This window comes from Aricia agestis, chromosome 4 (genome assembly GCF_905147365.1).
Source record: "Aricia agestis chromosome 4, ilAriAges1.1, whole genome shotgun sequence".
In the NCBI taxonomy this organism is placed as follows: domain Eukaryota; kingdom Metazoa; phylum Arthropoda; class Insecta; order Lepidoptera; family Lycaenidae; genus Aricia; species Aricia agestis.
In genome coordinates, this window is record NC_056409.1 from 18,845,798 (window position 1) to 18,864,016 (window position 18,219).

The window sequence follows — 18,219 nt, forward strand, 5'->3', positions numbered from 1 at the left end:
TGGCAATAATTATATTAATATATTTTACAAAAACCTAAACGTATTTAAATTAAAGATTAATAGGTTCGATTATTATGTAAGTAATATTTTGGATGGGGACATAACATTGCATTCATTTCAAGTATAAATTATCATTACAAAAAAACCTGTAAAAACCTTGAACAATATATTTTGTTTTGGCACTAGTAATTATTAGTCATACCCGCAATTATATTAATTACTTATAGACTATACTCTATAGTTATATAACTCCTGTAGGTACTGCTAGACGTCTAGCAGCTTCCATTGTTTTTATGCGCTGACGCAATGCATTAAATGAGCGTATCTACAAAGCCACAATTTACAGTTGTCACGACTAACACCTAAAACGGTTCACTTGTTCAGATCGCATTAGTTTAATTTTAGGCATCGAATCCTGCGGTTGGCTGTAATAGCTCGGTTTACGCGTCGAATTTAGTCCAGCGGTTTTAAAATTAAGCAGTCATGCGACAAGCTAATTCCTATTTATGATGTTTAAGATATAGATCGTAATATAATAATAGAAATTTCGTATTTTGGAAGAATAGTAGCAAAATCCTGGTTATAGTCACACTTTATTTAATCTCAGAAAGTACTATAAACTTCTTTGTTCCACGTAGGAAAATGGGGGGCCCTGAATGATATTAATACGGAGGAAAAAACAGCACGCCTGAAAAATTCATTCATTTTTTTCAAACTTCACTTAATTCAAATTTCACACTTCACTTAATGTCCCTTCAATTTAAGGAAATTGAAGGGACATTAAGTGAAGTTTGAATAGAGTGGATTTAAATATTACATATGTCCCAATTTTTTTCGACTAAAATCTAATCCTTTTCCTCACAAAAATAACTAGCATAATACTATGTTTATCTGATCAATGGTGAATTCTGGTATAAATCGTAAATGGTCAGGAAAAGAAGTAAAAAGCTCTGTCAGTCGCGATGGCAGGGAAGACAAATGGTGACGCTCCTCCTTGTGAAGGAGGAGCGTCACAATTAGCCAGGCCATATCGGTGCAACGCATTGTTTCTTCCAAAATAGCATTTCCGGCATTTCTGATTCAGATTTAGGCTTCAAAATTATATTGATTGATAATCAAATTTATAATTATATTGAGTGACTGACTGACATGGTGATCTATCAACGCACAGCCAAAACCACTGGACGGATCGGTCTTAAATTTGGCATGTATGTAGATGTTATGACGTAGGCATCCGCTAAGAGAGGATTTTGATCAAATCTACCCCCAAGGGGTCAAAATAAGGGATGAAAGTTTGTATATAATAATACTTGCTAACGCGAGCGAAGCCGCGGGCAAAAGCTCGTAACGATATAATTGGGAAATATCAGTCGATTATTTTATTTTTTCGAATTCGAATTTAAAATCGTAATGGTGTTACTAGACAAATATAATATAACGATGCTAAAATCTGAAAGTAGGCACAACGAAACAACACGCTATTATAGTTAATTTGTTATAGACGCCTTAGGCTTAATTTCAATATTTATCACTATAAAATTATAAATACACAACTAGATGGACGAGGGTCTAAAATTATAATTTAATAGAATTAATATCGAATAACTGAAGTGACCCTTGTCTATTTCAAAATGAAGCATCATCCGAATTGAAATTAAAATAATGAGACATAATTTCTGAAGTTCTTCATTTGTTTGTCAATTTAATTAAAATTATCCGAAAAAATATGTAATATGACCTTGATTTATTTCTGTGAATATGACCATAATGAGAGACGATGTGACATAAAACCCTACTCTTTAACTGACCGTAAAAGAAAACGTTATAGTTCTGTTTAAATCACTCGATGATGATAATGAGAAAATGCACCAATAAATTGTGAACTTTAAATTGCTTCTATCATATATTATAGGAGCCAATAAAAGTCAGGAAGAAAAATGATAACCCCCACAATATTACTGCATTGCTAATTACGAAATCGCAATCAATCTTGTATGCTCTGGCTGCAACAAATTTTCATTTGGATTCCGTTTAATTACTGATAGGCATTAAGGGTTTTATTAAAGCTTTTATGTGTATGCAAATTTTATCTGCGACGGTCATTTCAGCATATTTGGTCTCGATTTTTTTTTATTATTTGACGTATTATGTATTATCAGAGGAGTGGCTTCATCGGTAAAAGGTAACCAACCTAAATAATTAGGTAGGTGCCCCTTTACCTATGAATCTACTCCGCCCGTGAATCAATTTCTTCGATGATATTATAATATTATAGTTGGGGAGGGGAAGACGGGATTTCGGGACAAGCTCGAGCGTGTCACATTAAGCTTGTCTAGGCTTCCGACATGTGTCTAGTTATCGTGGTATAGAAATCAGATTTCTCACATGGTGGGTTAAACTTTTTTTTTTAATATTTAAATGTCATCGGATCTGTCAGATTAAGATCATTTATTTATTCAGATTAAATGTTCAGTATACCCCAAAGAAACTTCCATATAAAGCACTGACGGTTCAAAGGTAAGATAAGCCGGTACGGACATTATAGTATACTAGATTAGAATTTGAGTTATACAGTAGGTACCCCCTCTAATTTTGGTAATAAATTATTTTAGTTAATAGAATCTAGGTTTTTGTGTCATTTAATTTTTGGGTGTTTACTAGGAGATAGTAACAAGTCAATGACCAATGTTTTCCTGCTCAATGGCCTTGACCACGATAAGCCATATTGTATTCGGATTGGCCATATCAGTAGACCAAGCTTATCAAAATCACTCCTATATAATATTTTAAATCTTTCTTCCGAAACTATTTTAAAAAGAGATTAGTGGAGAGACACTCAACGATGATTGAACTTCAATTTAATGAAGAGTTTGACAGAAAATTTATGGGGATTGGGGCTTTAAATGTCAAAATCTTCATATTATAATTACAATTAAGTAATTAACATTTGTCTCTGAGTACGGCAGTAAGTCCTCAATCAGGTCAGAGGCCAACAGAATGATTATTCTTACATGGATAAGGGTATAAGTTACGCGATGTCCAAATATTCCAATTTCTGCGTTAATTCAAAAATATTCATACTTCGATCGCAGATGCCAGGAAGTGATTTTGTATTCTATTGTTGTCGCGATCGCCGCTGCTCTTATGGGGCTTGAAGAATTAATCTAGAATTTTTAATACAGTTTTACCTTATCCTTTCATAAGCAGTTATACTTAATTATTTATTATTACGAATTGATTTACCTTTAATATTATTTTGGAAAACATTTTATTCAAATTCAAGTTGAGAAGAATTCTTGCAACTGTAGTTTGATTCATTTCGTTTGGAAATAAATCTGTTCTTGTTTCACATGGTAACAAATTGGAATATAAATCATGAGACCAGGTGTGTAAGCTGTGGTAATTGTTATGTCATAAGCACATCTTGCTATTTAAGTTGTGATATTTCTGTAAATGCGGATGTATTTACATATCATCTACGGCAAGAAAGGTCTGTGTTAAAGATGTTTGCATGTTCACCAACTCAACTTACGTAAAAGCCTCAACGTTCGCCAACACGAGACTAATAATGTTCTTCTACAGTGTGTATCAAAAATAAGTGATAATACTTTAGGGTGTGTACGTGTTCCTAGTAGAGAGTTCACTGTGAAAGTAGCAGCGCTGAAAGACCAAATTTTTTTTCACTTTTGTATGGGGAAACTCGTGACGCTCGGGCCCTTCCCATACAAAAGTGAAAAAAAATCGTCTTTCAGCGCTACTACTTTCACAGTGAACTCTCTACAAGGAACACGTACACACCCTAAGGTATGCTAAGGTATTATCACTTATTTTTGTTACACACTGTATATAAACAAAATTTAAATTTAAATTTTGTGAATCTCTCTAAGACTCTAGCTTATTATAGTTTTGAAATATTTGTAAAAGTCCGTCAGGTTTGTACAGTGAGAAAATATATTAATGATACGAAGTTCGCCAAGTGATAGATGACCTTAAAAACATTTTCCATGTCATGATGTCCTATGACTTGAGTTAAAGTGTAAAGTGCAAATTATATTTAACTGGACGTTCGCTTCGCCCGCAAAAATTAAATGTTTCACAGATAAATTAGTCCACATAAAAATAGCCTATGATCCTTCACGTGGTCTACTTCTTTGCTAAATAACTAACTAAATTGTTCCAGTAGTTCGTGAGATAAGCCCCTTCAAATTATTTCCCCCGTGTTTTCCACATTTTCCTCTATTTCTGCGATCCTATTAGTCGCAGATAAAATATAGCCTATAGCCTTCCTCGATAAATGGGCTATCTAACACTGAAATAAATTTTCAAATCGGACCAGTAGTTCCTGAGATTAGCACGTTCAAACAAACAAACTCTTCCGCTTTATAATATTAAGTATAGATTTTATCAATTGAGTATCCTTTATATTTTCAAATTTCCATAATATTTTATACTTTTTGTCCCGTAAATAAAAATGTACGGTTCCCGCACAATAAAATTTTATGATTTTCGCCGAAACTATTGAATCTATTCTGATGAAATTTGGTATGGAGATACTTATTTGAATTGAAAGACAAGGAATGCTTTTCGTCCCGGAAAAATGTGCGGTTCCCACACAATATACTATGATTTGTGCGTAAACTATTCAATCGATGTACTGGAACAATTACTATAAACTAAAGTCCACGCGGACGAAGTCACGGGCAACAGCTAGTTATAAAATGTGTGTTTATTTGATTTTAAATTATTCGTGCTATTAGATTTTAAATTATTCAGTTCAAAATATTACTTAGATAGCCAAGGTTTTCCTGTTCTAAAAAAACTATCGTAAAGATCTTAATCAATGGTTAGTGTAGATTACAATAATTTAGAAGAATGAAGATTACATAGATAACAAGAGGTATTTCGTAACATCATTACATTTAATTATAGCATTACTTTAAAAATAAAATAACCAACGTTATTACAAAAATATGTTTAATGATTGTTTTTATCGAAATTTTGTAGGAGATTAATAAAATTGATACATTTTTGCCAGAGAGTCCACCTAAGATCTTTATTGCTTGCATTTTTCATCGGAATTATCTAGCCACATAAGTCTATTCACATCTATGACGTTGGACGATTTCAGAAAATTAAGAACTGTATCTTTGTCTTCGTCTTCCAGATATTTCTTTCTCGATACTATCCAAAACGATTCTGTAAAAAATATAATGTAACAAATGAGTAAAACCATCAAAACGATAAAAAAATATAACATTGTTCTTATAGTTTCCAGGGACAATTTTTTTGTATTAGCGTATTTTAGATATTATTTTCTTTTTTATTAGCTTCCCAAGTAGAATTTTACTCCATTTAAGAGTTCACATATAGTTTACACGTGTACTTTTAGCATTAATGTAGTGTTTTTGTAGATCACCCGTGATGTTTATGCTGTATTATTGCGATAAATTCACCTAAACCTGTCTAAAGGCTTTATATAAGTGTAAATTTGATACTTATAAATTTCTATTGGAAATATAATACACTACAAATACTCCATTAGTCAGCTGGCAGAATAAGAGCATTATGGAGGGGTAGATGTGAGCTAATAGATGTTTAGTATTCCACTTGTTATATGATATAAAACTAGCAATTTAAATATAAGTAGTCACTATTAAAGTGAACATAATATATTATAAAGAAAAAAGCTGTCATGTTTACTTGTTATACAGATCACAGCGTTAAATTAAAGTTACAATGGTTGATAGCCGTATTACACTTCCACCATATTATTTGTTTGCTAACCTAATATATCAATTTTTTATTTAATAGTTGTATCATATAAAAACTACGTAGTTTTCAGTTTTTGTTAGAAGGTACAATTAATAAAGTTACTTTTAGAACTATTTTCATGCCTAATTATTATATCAAAAATTTCAAATTGTATATTTGAATTTAATTTAATGATTTTTTTTTATATTTTTACTGAAGCGCGTAAATATTTTAGCAGTAAATATGCATATTATATTTCACAGTAAACTTGCATTCCCCATTCACTAATATTTATTTAAAAGTAAAACAGGCACAACATGTTTTATAATAATTAAATCCAAAGTAATATATGATATTGAATGTACCGTAACTTCTTGGTGGAAATTCATGTTTCACAGTAATAATATACACTTTTCATGCACTTTTTCCACTTTTACGAGTATTAATAACATACTTGTTAAATCTAATATATAACAATTATGTGTAAAACATAATTGTTATTAATAAAAGTGGAGAAGTGCATGAAAAGTGTATATACTGCCAAAGTAATATGTACGCCAGAGATTGAAATAGTTTTCGTAATGACACGTCATGAACGATGCACGCGCCATCTTGAAGCAAGTGTACATATTTAGCTATGTCCACACACACTTACATCTTCAATTTCCGTCATCAACTTTCATATTGGCGCATTCAATAATTGAATGCGTCAAGGAACGCAACGCCAATATTGTCATTTTTGAAGTTTTGGATACGGTCAGAGGGCATGCGTCGCGGGCATGCCTCACGTTCGCTATTGACATTGTCACTTGTTACTCTAATAGACAGCCGTATGTTCAATTGTTACTACTAATTATATTCCTGATTTAATACTAATATACTGCTGTTGTACGGCGAGAGTGAACTTAAGGGCTGACTAACTTGTGCCCAAACTGGTAGTTTAAGAGCATTACATCCGGTATTATATTATGATATACTTATATCCTAAAATGCTACTTGCATTGTAACGTAGAGTTACCTGTGGTGTCGTTATTTTCATGAATGCAATCATATATTACGGCATACTTTTCGTAATCAACCAGCATAACAGTAAGAGAATATACATCAACCACATGTCGAGGGTCTGAAAAGAGAAAAGAAAAGTGATTATAATTTATAATGTTATGTAAATGGAAAAAGATCTATACTAATTCTAGCTTTTCTGGCAAATGTTGTTTTACCATAAACTTTGTACGAGGGTAAAATAGTAATAGCATTATAATAATTATAAACTACAAATTAAAAATAATTAATATGATTTTAATTATTCATTCCAAAGCTAATAGCCTTCATTAAAATAAACATTGAAATACAAAATTCACGTTAATACATACATCCAGTCGCTATTGTAAAATACATTTTTCTATCGGCATCCTGTTTTCCAGTAGCAGCTACGAAGTGGTGTTCATCTTCAGCTACATCTATACTGTCAATCCTTAAGACATCGCCTTCCTTGGAATATTTAGCTGATATACATCCCTCCGCTGTCTCAAAATGATTTGCGTATCTCGCTATATCATGCCATACACCAGAAAAGAACTGAAAAAATCAAGCATAGTGCTTTTAAGCTCATCGTATTTAAGCTGATATATTTAGTAAAGATTCAAGTAATCACTGAGTTTATAAAAGTTTCCTAAGGACTTATACCATAGTAAAAGGAGGGGAAGTAAGTTATCTTCGGCACCGCGCGCGGCTTGTATGTGTGCGCCATAGTATCAATGCGTCGCCACGTACGGCACACAACAAAATCTCGGCGGTACCAGCCTAGTAAAACTGGCCGAGATTTTGTTGTGTGCCGTACGTGGCGACGCATTGATACTATGGCGCACACATACAAGCCGCGCGCGGTGCCGAAGATAACTTACTTCCCCTCCTTTTACTATGCTTATACTTACCGAGTAGAGTGGCAAGACAGTACAGTCGGCCAAGCACTCGATATGTTTATTATGGATGTATTCGGCTGAGGCCGCTGTCTCGCCAGAGGCCCTAGCCAAAGAATTATTCGTTAAAAACGATGACGAAATTCGTTATTCAAAATGTATGGGATTTGATATTAGTCTTCGCAAGCGAAATCTCATTAGCTTTGTCCACACTGTGCCTTTTTCTATTCGTCAAGGGCATGCTTATAACGCATTTAACAGCGAACGTGAGGCATGCCTGCGACGCATGCCCTCTGACCGTGTCCAAAACTTCAAAAATGACAATATTGGCGTTGCGTTCCTTGACGCATTCAATTATTGAATGCGCCAATATGAAAGTTGATGACGAAAATTGAAAATGAAAGTGCACAGTGTGGACATAGCTATTTAGCGATGACTTATGTCAAACCGCATACATTTTGATAACGAATTTAGTCATCGTTATCAACGAAATATACTTTGTCTGGGGCCTCAGTCTACTCGGTACTATTTACTTTCTTTGGTTAGTTTAGCTCAATACTATATACTTTCTTTGGTTAGTTCATAGTTGTACGAAATGTAACTTACTGCAGTGACGTTGAAATTATCAGCTGATTTTACTTCGGGACAGGTAGCCTCAGTTCTAGCCACATAGGCAATCAGCATCAAACACACGTAGATTTTCATATTATATTCGTACACAAGCAAGTTATTATCCGTAACTGGTCTTTACGTAAATCGGCAAATATTTATATTGTTAATCTCCTCTCCTAAAAAACTGTAATTATAGCAAACAAGTTAATTTGCTATAAATAAAAGATGCTGTTCATGAAGATGTTAATAATTTATGTAGAAGTTACATAACATTGTATAAATATCACGCCGTGTGAGTTTCTTATGTTGTGGGCCTGTGGCCTGTGGTCCCATTCTCTCCCGAACTGATTGTATATAAAAAAATATGTTCTATAATTAATTCTTTTCATTTCTTTCTAATTTTATAATGCTATTAATGGTTTCGCTATCAGCATACTTCGTGATCGGCTTGAAAAATTGGAATGGCAAATAATTTTAAAACGGCGCAATATCGGCCAAATAATGTGGGGTTTTCAAGATCAATTACGTAATTTTAACTGCAGTTAAATCTTTAATTTATTTGGAAAGTTCTTAAGTTAAATAGGTATTTAAACATTTTACAGAAACAAAAATACAATTCTCTTTTATAAAAATCATTTAATGTCATCCGTTTTAAATAAAACGAATCTACGAAAATTTTAATTTGTAATTATAGCCTGCAATTTTTGAAAAAAATATTTAGTTGATTTGGAGTACAAGTATTAACCGCTCTGCATTCAATTCTTTGTTTTGACTTATTACATTTTTCATCTGAACTATACAACCAAATGAGTCTAGTAATGTAAATAATCTCCCAAGTGCGAGTCGGGCGAGGGTTCCGTACCGTTATATAGCGAAAGTAGGCAAAAATTGTGTTTTTTGGCTATGACCCCCTTAAATATTAACTTTATTTTTATTATTAGTATTTTTGTTATATCGACAACAGAAATTATTTATTTATTTATTGATACACAAAAATTATTATACAGTTAACAAATAACAGTGTTAAAAAGCCCATACTGGGCTTGTGCTAACACGGCCTCACGGGATATAATATAGGTAACGCTACAATGGAAAAATTAAGTAACCTACAGCTAACATAATTATCTTCTAGAATCTAGTACATTTATTTTATTAAATAAGCATTCACCATAAATACACAATCTGTGAAAATTTCAGCAGCTACAGCGGTTTTTGTGACAGCGGCCTAGCCTGTAGACAGACGGACAGACATCGAAGTCTCAGTAATTATAGGTTACCGTTTTTACCCTTTGGTAATTTAGGGTGGTCGCAACGCCTCCGTGGTCTAGTGGTATAGAGCGCGGCTCTTGACTCGGAGGTCGTGGGTTCGATTCCCGCGTTGGAAACATGTTATTTCCAAGTTTGGTTAGGACAATGCAGGCTGATCACCTGATTGTCTGACAAGTAAGATGATCCATGCGTCGGATGGGCATGTAAAAAGTCGGTCCTGCGCCTGATCTCTCGCCAGTCGTGTCGGTCGTCCGTCCCACTGGGTTATGAGAGTAAAGGAATAGAGAGTGCTCTTGTGTACTGCGCACACACTTGGGCACTATAAATTACTCCTGCGTAGCTGGCCTGGTTTCAATGAAACCGGCCACCGTCACCGAAACCGGTGTGGGAGCTATTATTATTATTATTATTAATTTAGGGTTCCCTAAAAATTACCAACAGTATTGTTGTTGTCATGAATACAATCACTATATTACAGCATACTTTGATCTACAAAGTGAACAAACATTAAAGTTAGAGTAATATCAACAACTTGTCGAGGATCTGAAAATAAAGAAAAGTAAACACTTAGAATCCAGATATTATACTTAGATAATACTAGAAGAATGTTAAAAAATAACTACAGCAGCACAGAATATAAAGTTTAAAAAACTAAAAAGTAGAAAAAATATTACGGTCCAAAAATATTTTGCTGTAAACATTTTTGAACGTATTTTAATGCATTTTATGACAGTAGTTTAACATAAGCAATTAATGGAAAAGAATACAACGGTAGAGCTCGTCCAAAAATGACGCGCCCCTCTCTCGTATTTACAGTACCAAATTTCTCATAAACTAATGAAGTGGTGGGGCGCGTCATTATAGTTAGACAAGCTCTAAGTACTTTAATTCATACTTACATCCAGTTGCTACCGTTAGTGATATTATTGTTTTATCGGCTTCAAGTTTTTCAATTCTAGCTACAAAGTGGTGCTTGTCTTCAGCGACTTCAATGCTGTCAATCTTTAAGACAGCACCATCCTTGGAATATTTAGATATAGAAATCATTTTGAGACAGCGTAGGGATGTATAATATACATCCCTACGCTGTCTCAAAATGATTTTCGTATCTCGCTATATCATGCCATACACCAGAAAACAACTGTAAAAATGTTTTTTTTAATTATTTCAACGTGTAAATCCCTTTACAGCATTTGTATGTCCAGCGTGATTTTTGATCAAAATATTATGTTTTATTAGTGTTACACTTACTTATGGAATAGTTGTATCTATTCTGTAGACGTTACTATTATTGTAATCGTAGAATTTAACCCTTAGTCATTTAAGCTTTAGTCATCATCATCTTTTTTTTTTGTAATTTTAGTTGGCGTATTAAATCCCCAACCAATAAGAAAAAAAATTGGATAGAGCTGCCCTTGAATTCTTGCTTTGGGTTTTTTTTTTTATAAAAATTAGGGGCATACGAGCAAACGGGTGGTGACCCACTTGATTGGAGATCAACTATCTACCGTCGCCCATGGTTACTCGCAACATCAGAGGTGTTGCATGTTCGTTGCCACTTGCCAGCCTTATAAGAAGTAAAACGCTCTATTATTTCATTGAAGACGTATGAAAAAAGGTGAAGTTATCAGCTGTTTTTACTATGGGACAGGTAGCTGCAATTTTAGCTACATAAAGTGCGAAACACGCCGTAATTTTCAAAGTATTCATATTGAGACAAAGTTAACTTTACTGTTCTTCAACTACTGGGTCCTTTAAATTAGTTGTCAATATTTATAGTTACCAGCGATGCACTTTTTGCATGAAAAATGTATATTAAAGACTTTTAATAATTTACCCGGCGACAATGACGCCGGGTCATATTGACCCGAGGCGTGTTTACTTCGTCATATTTTATCCTTGCGCCAATTTTCAACCTCAGTATAGCTGGAGATACAACCCCCTTACACCCGTCTAGCTGTTACAGCTAGGTACTACGAGGCGTTCGTGTGAATCTTACACGCGTGCTAAGTAAAAACGGGTCAATATGACCCAAAGTCATAGTCGGTGTAGTATTTTCGTGACTAACTTTTATTCGTATTAAAATATTGTTGTGCCTTATTTTTAACGTTTTGAAGAAGAATGTCATTAACTAACAGTCCAGAAAGGATTTAAGAGTTATTAAAAAAGTTAGAACTTGACAATGACGAGTTTCAGGCTGCTTTGGGCATTGAACTTGAGGACCACGTATCGAGGTAAAAGTGAAAGAAATCCTGGAACTTACAAAAGATATGAAGTCTGTTCATCTAAAAAAGATAAAAATACACTTCACATATGCACAGCATGTCCAATTTTTATATACCAGGGCATGATTACATATTGTGATAACTGTAAATGAGGAAGTAGAAGACTGATTTCTTTTTATTTTCATGTAAGTATGTTATTACAACCTCTCTTTAATTTCATCAATATTTTTTTTCCTTCATAGGTAAGAAAATTTTGCGAAAATATAAAATTAACGTACAGGTTAAGTTTTCAAGGTTGATTTTGCATCTGCCGTAAAGAAAGCCAATAACAAAAATATTTATAATATAACACAGGGCTTTTTTATGCATAATTACAAAGTCCTCTTTTTAAATAAATAATGAACAAAATTATAGTTAGTGGTTTACTTAGTTTCATTAAAAAATCATCAACAAAGTTCTAGTCAAAATGACCCGACGTCATAGTCCATGTAATTATTTTCACGTCAATGACGCCGGGTTAAAGACATGTAAACAATTAATGACATTAATTTTACAAAGGTACTAACACAAAAATTAATCAAGATTTATTTCTGTGGGTACCTACTAATGTTGTAATAATTATTATTTCTCATTCGTTATTATAATATTATAGTAATTAACAAACGAACGTTTTAGATGTTGGTTTACCTTTTCATAAAAAAGAGTAGTTTAATAGTACTAAATTCGTTGCAGTAGGTAAAATTGAGGTACAATAATACATAAATGTAATAAATTTATTATAGCAGTAGGTCTGACTTTTGTCCAAAAACAAAATTTTGTTAATATTGTGTAACTTATTTTTAAATTTTTGCAGAAATACCTGCCACGGCAAATTTAACATAGACTTTGCTTTGAATTTTATTTAAAATCCTTATTAGATACGCTGTTTTGCTATGCAGGTAGCTACAGTTCAATAATAAATAAAAGAATATTGTTTTGTTATGTCATTTTATTAGAATTACTTATGTTGTGATTTGTGAATCACCGGATAAAAAAGAAAGACAACAAGAATAAGAATTTACGAAAAGAAAAATATTCGGCTAAGCAATATTATATTTTAGTAAAACTTGCAAGTACGAGGATTCAAGAAATATACATTTTAGGAAAATAGGGAACTGAATTATATAATAAATCCATGGCTGCATTTTTAAACTCTTGTTTTCCAAGCTGCCTTTTGGTTTGTGCTAGGATCTACGTATGAGTCCAAAACCTTTTGAATCTCTGCCTTAACTTTCTCGTCCGGATTTTCTTGTCTCGTTGACAGCCATGTAATTGCTGTTAATATGAAACAATAATTTGAAATTAGTTCAGAGTTACAGAGAATTGATAATAATAATAAATACCTAATTAATTAAAAGTTCTAGTACCTACATTGTAAATGGTTTTTGTACAGTCATGTGTGTAAAATTTTGTGGGAATCTATTTATTTCAAAATGAAAATTGAATTGAATCGTCAGCGCGAAAATGTGTCACCCTCGAAATGAGTGAGCTCACTCATCTGAGAGCAGTGTGCCTTAGGACGCGGTAACAGCCGGACGTGTTTAATTCATTAATAACCGCGTTGTTTTCCGCTGCATTTCGCTCCTGAATGCCGTCATGTGCCTTTCGACAGTGCAGTAACAAAACGAGGAATACAAATAAAGCCAAAGGTGTAATATTTCACGCGTGATTACTAAGATTTTATTAATATTTAAATTATTGTCTTCCATTTTAAGAGAAAAATCAAAGCGAAGCGTAAAATGAGCGAAAGAGAAAGTAGTATATGATATTATTGTAAGACAAAAAAGGACGACAATATTTTCTCGATTCGATTAAAGCGTAAAATGAGCGAAAGAGAAAGTAGTATTTTATGATATTACTGTAAGACAAAAAAGGACGACAATATTTTCTCGATGCACATTTTGCATGCAAAAACATTGCTACAGTTTTGACGGCATACGTCGTATCTAAGTATTTTGATATCGTTGGATTAAATAAATAAAATTATACAATACATTTAAACAGCTTGCACCATGAAACTGTTTTGAGACTCAAACAATGGGACGATAATTCCGCCTCCTACTCTAACAAACGTGAAATGACGTTTGTTAGAGCAGGACGCGGCATTCTCGTCAGATTGTTTGAGTCTCAAAATTGTTTCATGGTACAAGGCCAGTTTCGTAGTAGGCCTACTGGTAAGAACGAAGGCTAATAATTTTTAGTGTGGAAAATGTAGAATTTTGACATAATTCTATTTTGAGTGTAAGGAGTTGATAGAATATAGTAATCTATAGAAATCTTACCGCTAGACTCGTCTCCGTTGACGCAGCCGAAAAGACCAAGGATGTCGTCACTTAGAGCGACCACAGTCATATCAGCATCTTGGCTAGAATCTGTTGGAACATAGTTTTATTGGATTTAATGGAAAACATTATCTTTCTAACTGTGGGTGATGTGACTTTTAAGGTAAATCTTTGTTTATTCTTAATGTTATAAAACTTATAGCTACTACACTATAGCTATTATACCACTTCATACACTATTTGTAGCTATTATACTACTTCAAACTATAATAGTACACGATGTTAATATTTTAATTTATTTGAAGTATTTATAAGCATTCAAAGCATCTTTTCTGCATTCTTCCTCCTAAGATATAATAAAGCCTTTTTTTCGAATTTTTCATTCCTCCCTACCCATATTACTATTTATTCAAAATTTTGGCTTACAATTATTATGATAAAAATTTACCTCCAATACCGAATCTGAAGATCATTTTGCCATCAGATACAACTCGGCCTGTACCTCTAACGTAGTTAGGATCAGAGACAGGAATGTCTGCTGAGCTGAAAGTTATTACATCACCGATGTGATTGTAAGCCAGCGATGAGAATATTTCTCCATTGGGATAGTTGTTGCGGGTCACTGCGACGTCATACCAGACACCATTCGCCCACTGAGAGAAAGAAAATGTTAATGTTTTAATGATGAGGCTTAAAATACGGTAATATGACATCTATACATAAATATTATAGACCATTTGAAATAAATTTTAAAGAAAATTAGATTGGCTAGGGCCCCCAGATAGTGAACACAATAGTTGTAGAATTTCATTTGAAAAATATGTAGTGCACAAATTAAGAATTTCTCCCTCTGTACTCTGTTCCACTGCTGGCTAAAGGCGGAAGACTGATATTATAATCGTGGCAGACCTTGGATGCCTTACCTTGGGGCAACCCAAGATTTGCCACGATTTTATGAGCCTGTCTTGTATGGACATCGCCCCAACTTTTTCGAGGCCGGTTCCAGTAGCGTTGCTGATCTTTGCTAAGTATATTGTTGGATATACTTAGCAAAGATTAGCAATTAAGCTTTATTCGACTATTGTGGGACGTAGATTTTTTTTAACTCACCTGGTCCAAGTCAACGTTGTCTACTGGCTTCACATTAGGGCAGCTGCATTGTATGAATGCAAGATGGTAAGCAACTAACAGAAAACCAATTTTGGTAAAGGACAACATTGTAATATCCAAGAAGTTGAACTCAGTGATTTCTTTGACTGGTCTGTAGTTTATATACTCAGAGAAGTAGACCTAAAGATGCTTTGGGTATATCATGTTTTATTAGTATAATATTAATTTTTTATATTGTTGTTGTTGTATAAATACAATCATAAGTAGTTCTAGTTTATAATAATATGTTTGTCAGTTTGTACTTTCAAAGAAAGGTATTTCAATAGTTCAGCATTCAAAATCTGTAACTTATTTTCAAGTATGAAGTATCAGCTTCGATTTTTTTTTGCCACACTCAGAGACGTGCATTAATTAATTGACTGTAATTAATTGATGATTTTGGCAGATATTTATGGGGCTTATTTCAAAATATAACAGTTAAGTAATTAATATTTTGTCTCTGAGTGCGGCAGTTTATCTTATTGTTTCAACTATCTTATTAGCGTCGCCAGCTTATGACTTTAGGGCCGGTTGTTTGATCACTAGTAAAAAATTAATAATAGTATCCGTAACCATTAGTTAGTTGACTGTAGTTAAACCTTGACCAGTTATTAAAATAGAAATACGTTGTTTCAACTGATTTTTGACTTTAGTTAAAAGTAACAATCGTCAATTATGTTGCTATATGAAGGAACATGGGGAACCCAAAATTCTGCCGGGAGATTTTTTTACTACTGGTAATATTGTTTATGAAACGTCGGCTGTACAGTCGCTTTTGCGCTTACGCACAACCAATGTTCAAAGAACAATAGCTCTTAAAGTACTTGATATACGGACGTAATTAAAACTTAACTCAAATTCTTTGGATATAATAATCAATCAAGATGGGTTTAATGGGTCGTGGGGACTCTTTCTGTAAAAAAAATACAATTGTTTTTGTTTTCTCTATTTTTTAGAAACTTTATGACTTATTTAAACTTTTTGCATAAAATACCCTTTTTTGTGTTTTATATGGTAGCCAGGTTTCAATATTTATGTAATACAGCACTGTTGTTATTGGTACCTACTTACCTATTTAGTAACTTAATCACTTCAGCAACTATCCAAAGTACTGTTTCTTTGGACATTCTAAACCTTTCGAAAACTTCGACTTCATCCCAATAGTCTAGCAGCTAGCTGCACATTGCACAATTCTAGAGCGAAATGTTTTCGGGCGGCGTGTTAAAACGCATGCTAGAATAATTTCTTCATCAGAAAAACTTTCCGAGTCATCGAAATGTATAAGTACATTTAAATCCATTATTTTTTTATAAAAGCACTCTTTTTGGGCAGTAAAGTATCTCAACTCGACTAGATATTATCCGCAACAACAAACATATCAAACTAATGGTCAATGTTAACTACGCAGTCCGAGCGTGGTCAAATTATTTAACAATTTGTCAAAAACTTTTACTACAGTTAGCTTAACTATCGATCGAAAAACAGCATTTTGTAATTTTTAACCAATAGTTAGTTTAACTAACAGTTTTTAACTATTAGTAATCTTAACTAGCGATCAAACAACGGGCCCTAAGGGGAGACAATGGTACAGTCGAGAACTTGAAGCAACTCTTGGGAAGTTTTTGCCTCGATGACTTTAAAATATATAATGACTATAATATTTTGATCTCAATCAAAAGTAACATTATTATTTTAACGTTAGCTAATTCACAGGCACTAGAGATCGCTCAATGGTCGAAATTCGACATTAGTTTCAACGACATTAGGACTAATAACGTTTAATTTGTAAAAAAATATTGACTCTATCATAGTATTTTTGTCAACTCTCGTCTCTGGGACTCAGCTGATCTCAGACTGGCCGTGTAAGCATTGTCTAATAGTATCTAAGATTCAATAAAAAAAAAAAACTATAATCCATTTTCAATTTGTCACCTTGTTGTCAACAGACTTCAACCATAAATAAAAGTGTATAATTCGTATGTGTGTCAATCAAAAATCTGTCATCTTCTTGAGTGTGCGTATTGTAGTGTGTGTAATGTTTTATTTGTTGAAAAATGTGTGAAAAAAGCATAATTTCAAAATAATATTAGCTCGATGCACTCCTTCACCATATAAACTATAACTGTGCAAAATTTCATTCACCTACGTTTCCGCATTTTTCGTCAAAAGGGATACAAAGATTTTCGCTTGCGTATTAATATATAGATATATACCTACCACTGTCTTACATATTACTCAAAGTCGAAGGATGTAGCTACATCACATAAAATATTGAAAGGAATTAAACGGACAACTCATGTTCTAAATATACCAACATCTATAGTTACCAAAATGATACTTCTGCATAATATATATTTTTAAAACTGTATTTTATGATAGTATAATATGACCGATGAGTAATGTATAAAATTTTCCAAGACACCACAAGAAATCGGCCAAATGCGAGTAGGACTCGCGCACGGATGGTTCCGTACCGTTATAGAGCGAAAGTAAGCAAATAATGGTGTTTCTTGTGTGAGAATCGCCCTTAAGAATATATTTTATTTTAATTTTATTACAAAATTTTAAAGTACTAATATAATAATAATTAAGAATTTTGTGAATGTATGTGAATATGCAAGTGCTGCCTGTTGCCATCATTGATTACGAGCAAAAAAGGCCAAAAAAATCACGTTTGTTGTTGCGAGCCCCCTTAAATATTAACTTTATTATGTATAACTTTATTTTATTTGATGCTATAGCGGCAAAAGAAATACACAATCTGTGAAAATTTCTGATGTCTAGCTATCACTATAGCTAGACTTCAGAAATTTTCACAGATTTCATGAGCCTGAAGACAGACGGACAGACATCGTAGTCTCAGTGACAGAGTCCCTGAGACTTCGATGTCTGTCGATGTGTGAATCAATATCTAATTGGTCGCTCTGATTAGTCACAATTCTAGCCCAGTCACTACATAATAGGGGGTTGACC

General features: G+C 33.3%; 1 long non-coding RNA gene across 1 annotated transcript; it reads right to left on the reverse strand.

Annotated features, from left to right (window-relative positions):
• Positions 1-12,983: 12,983 nt before the first annotated feature.
• Positions 12,984-14,727, reverse strand: LOC121726155. The gene is made up of 3 exons (XR_006035493.1): positions 14,546-14,727; positions 14,098-14,187; positions 12,984-13,090 (listed from the first exon to the last, which is right to left on the reverse strand). It is a non-coding gene; the product is annotated as an uncharacterized LOC121726155 (long non-coding RNA).
• Between the last annotated feature and the right edge of the window lie 3,492 nt (positions 14,728-18,219).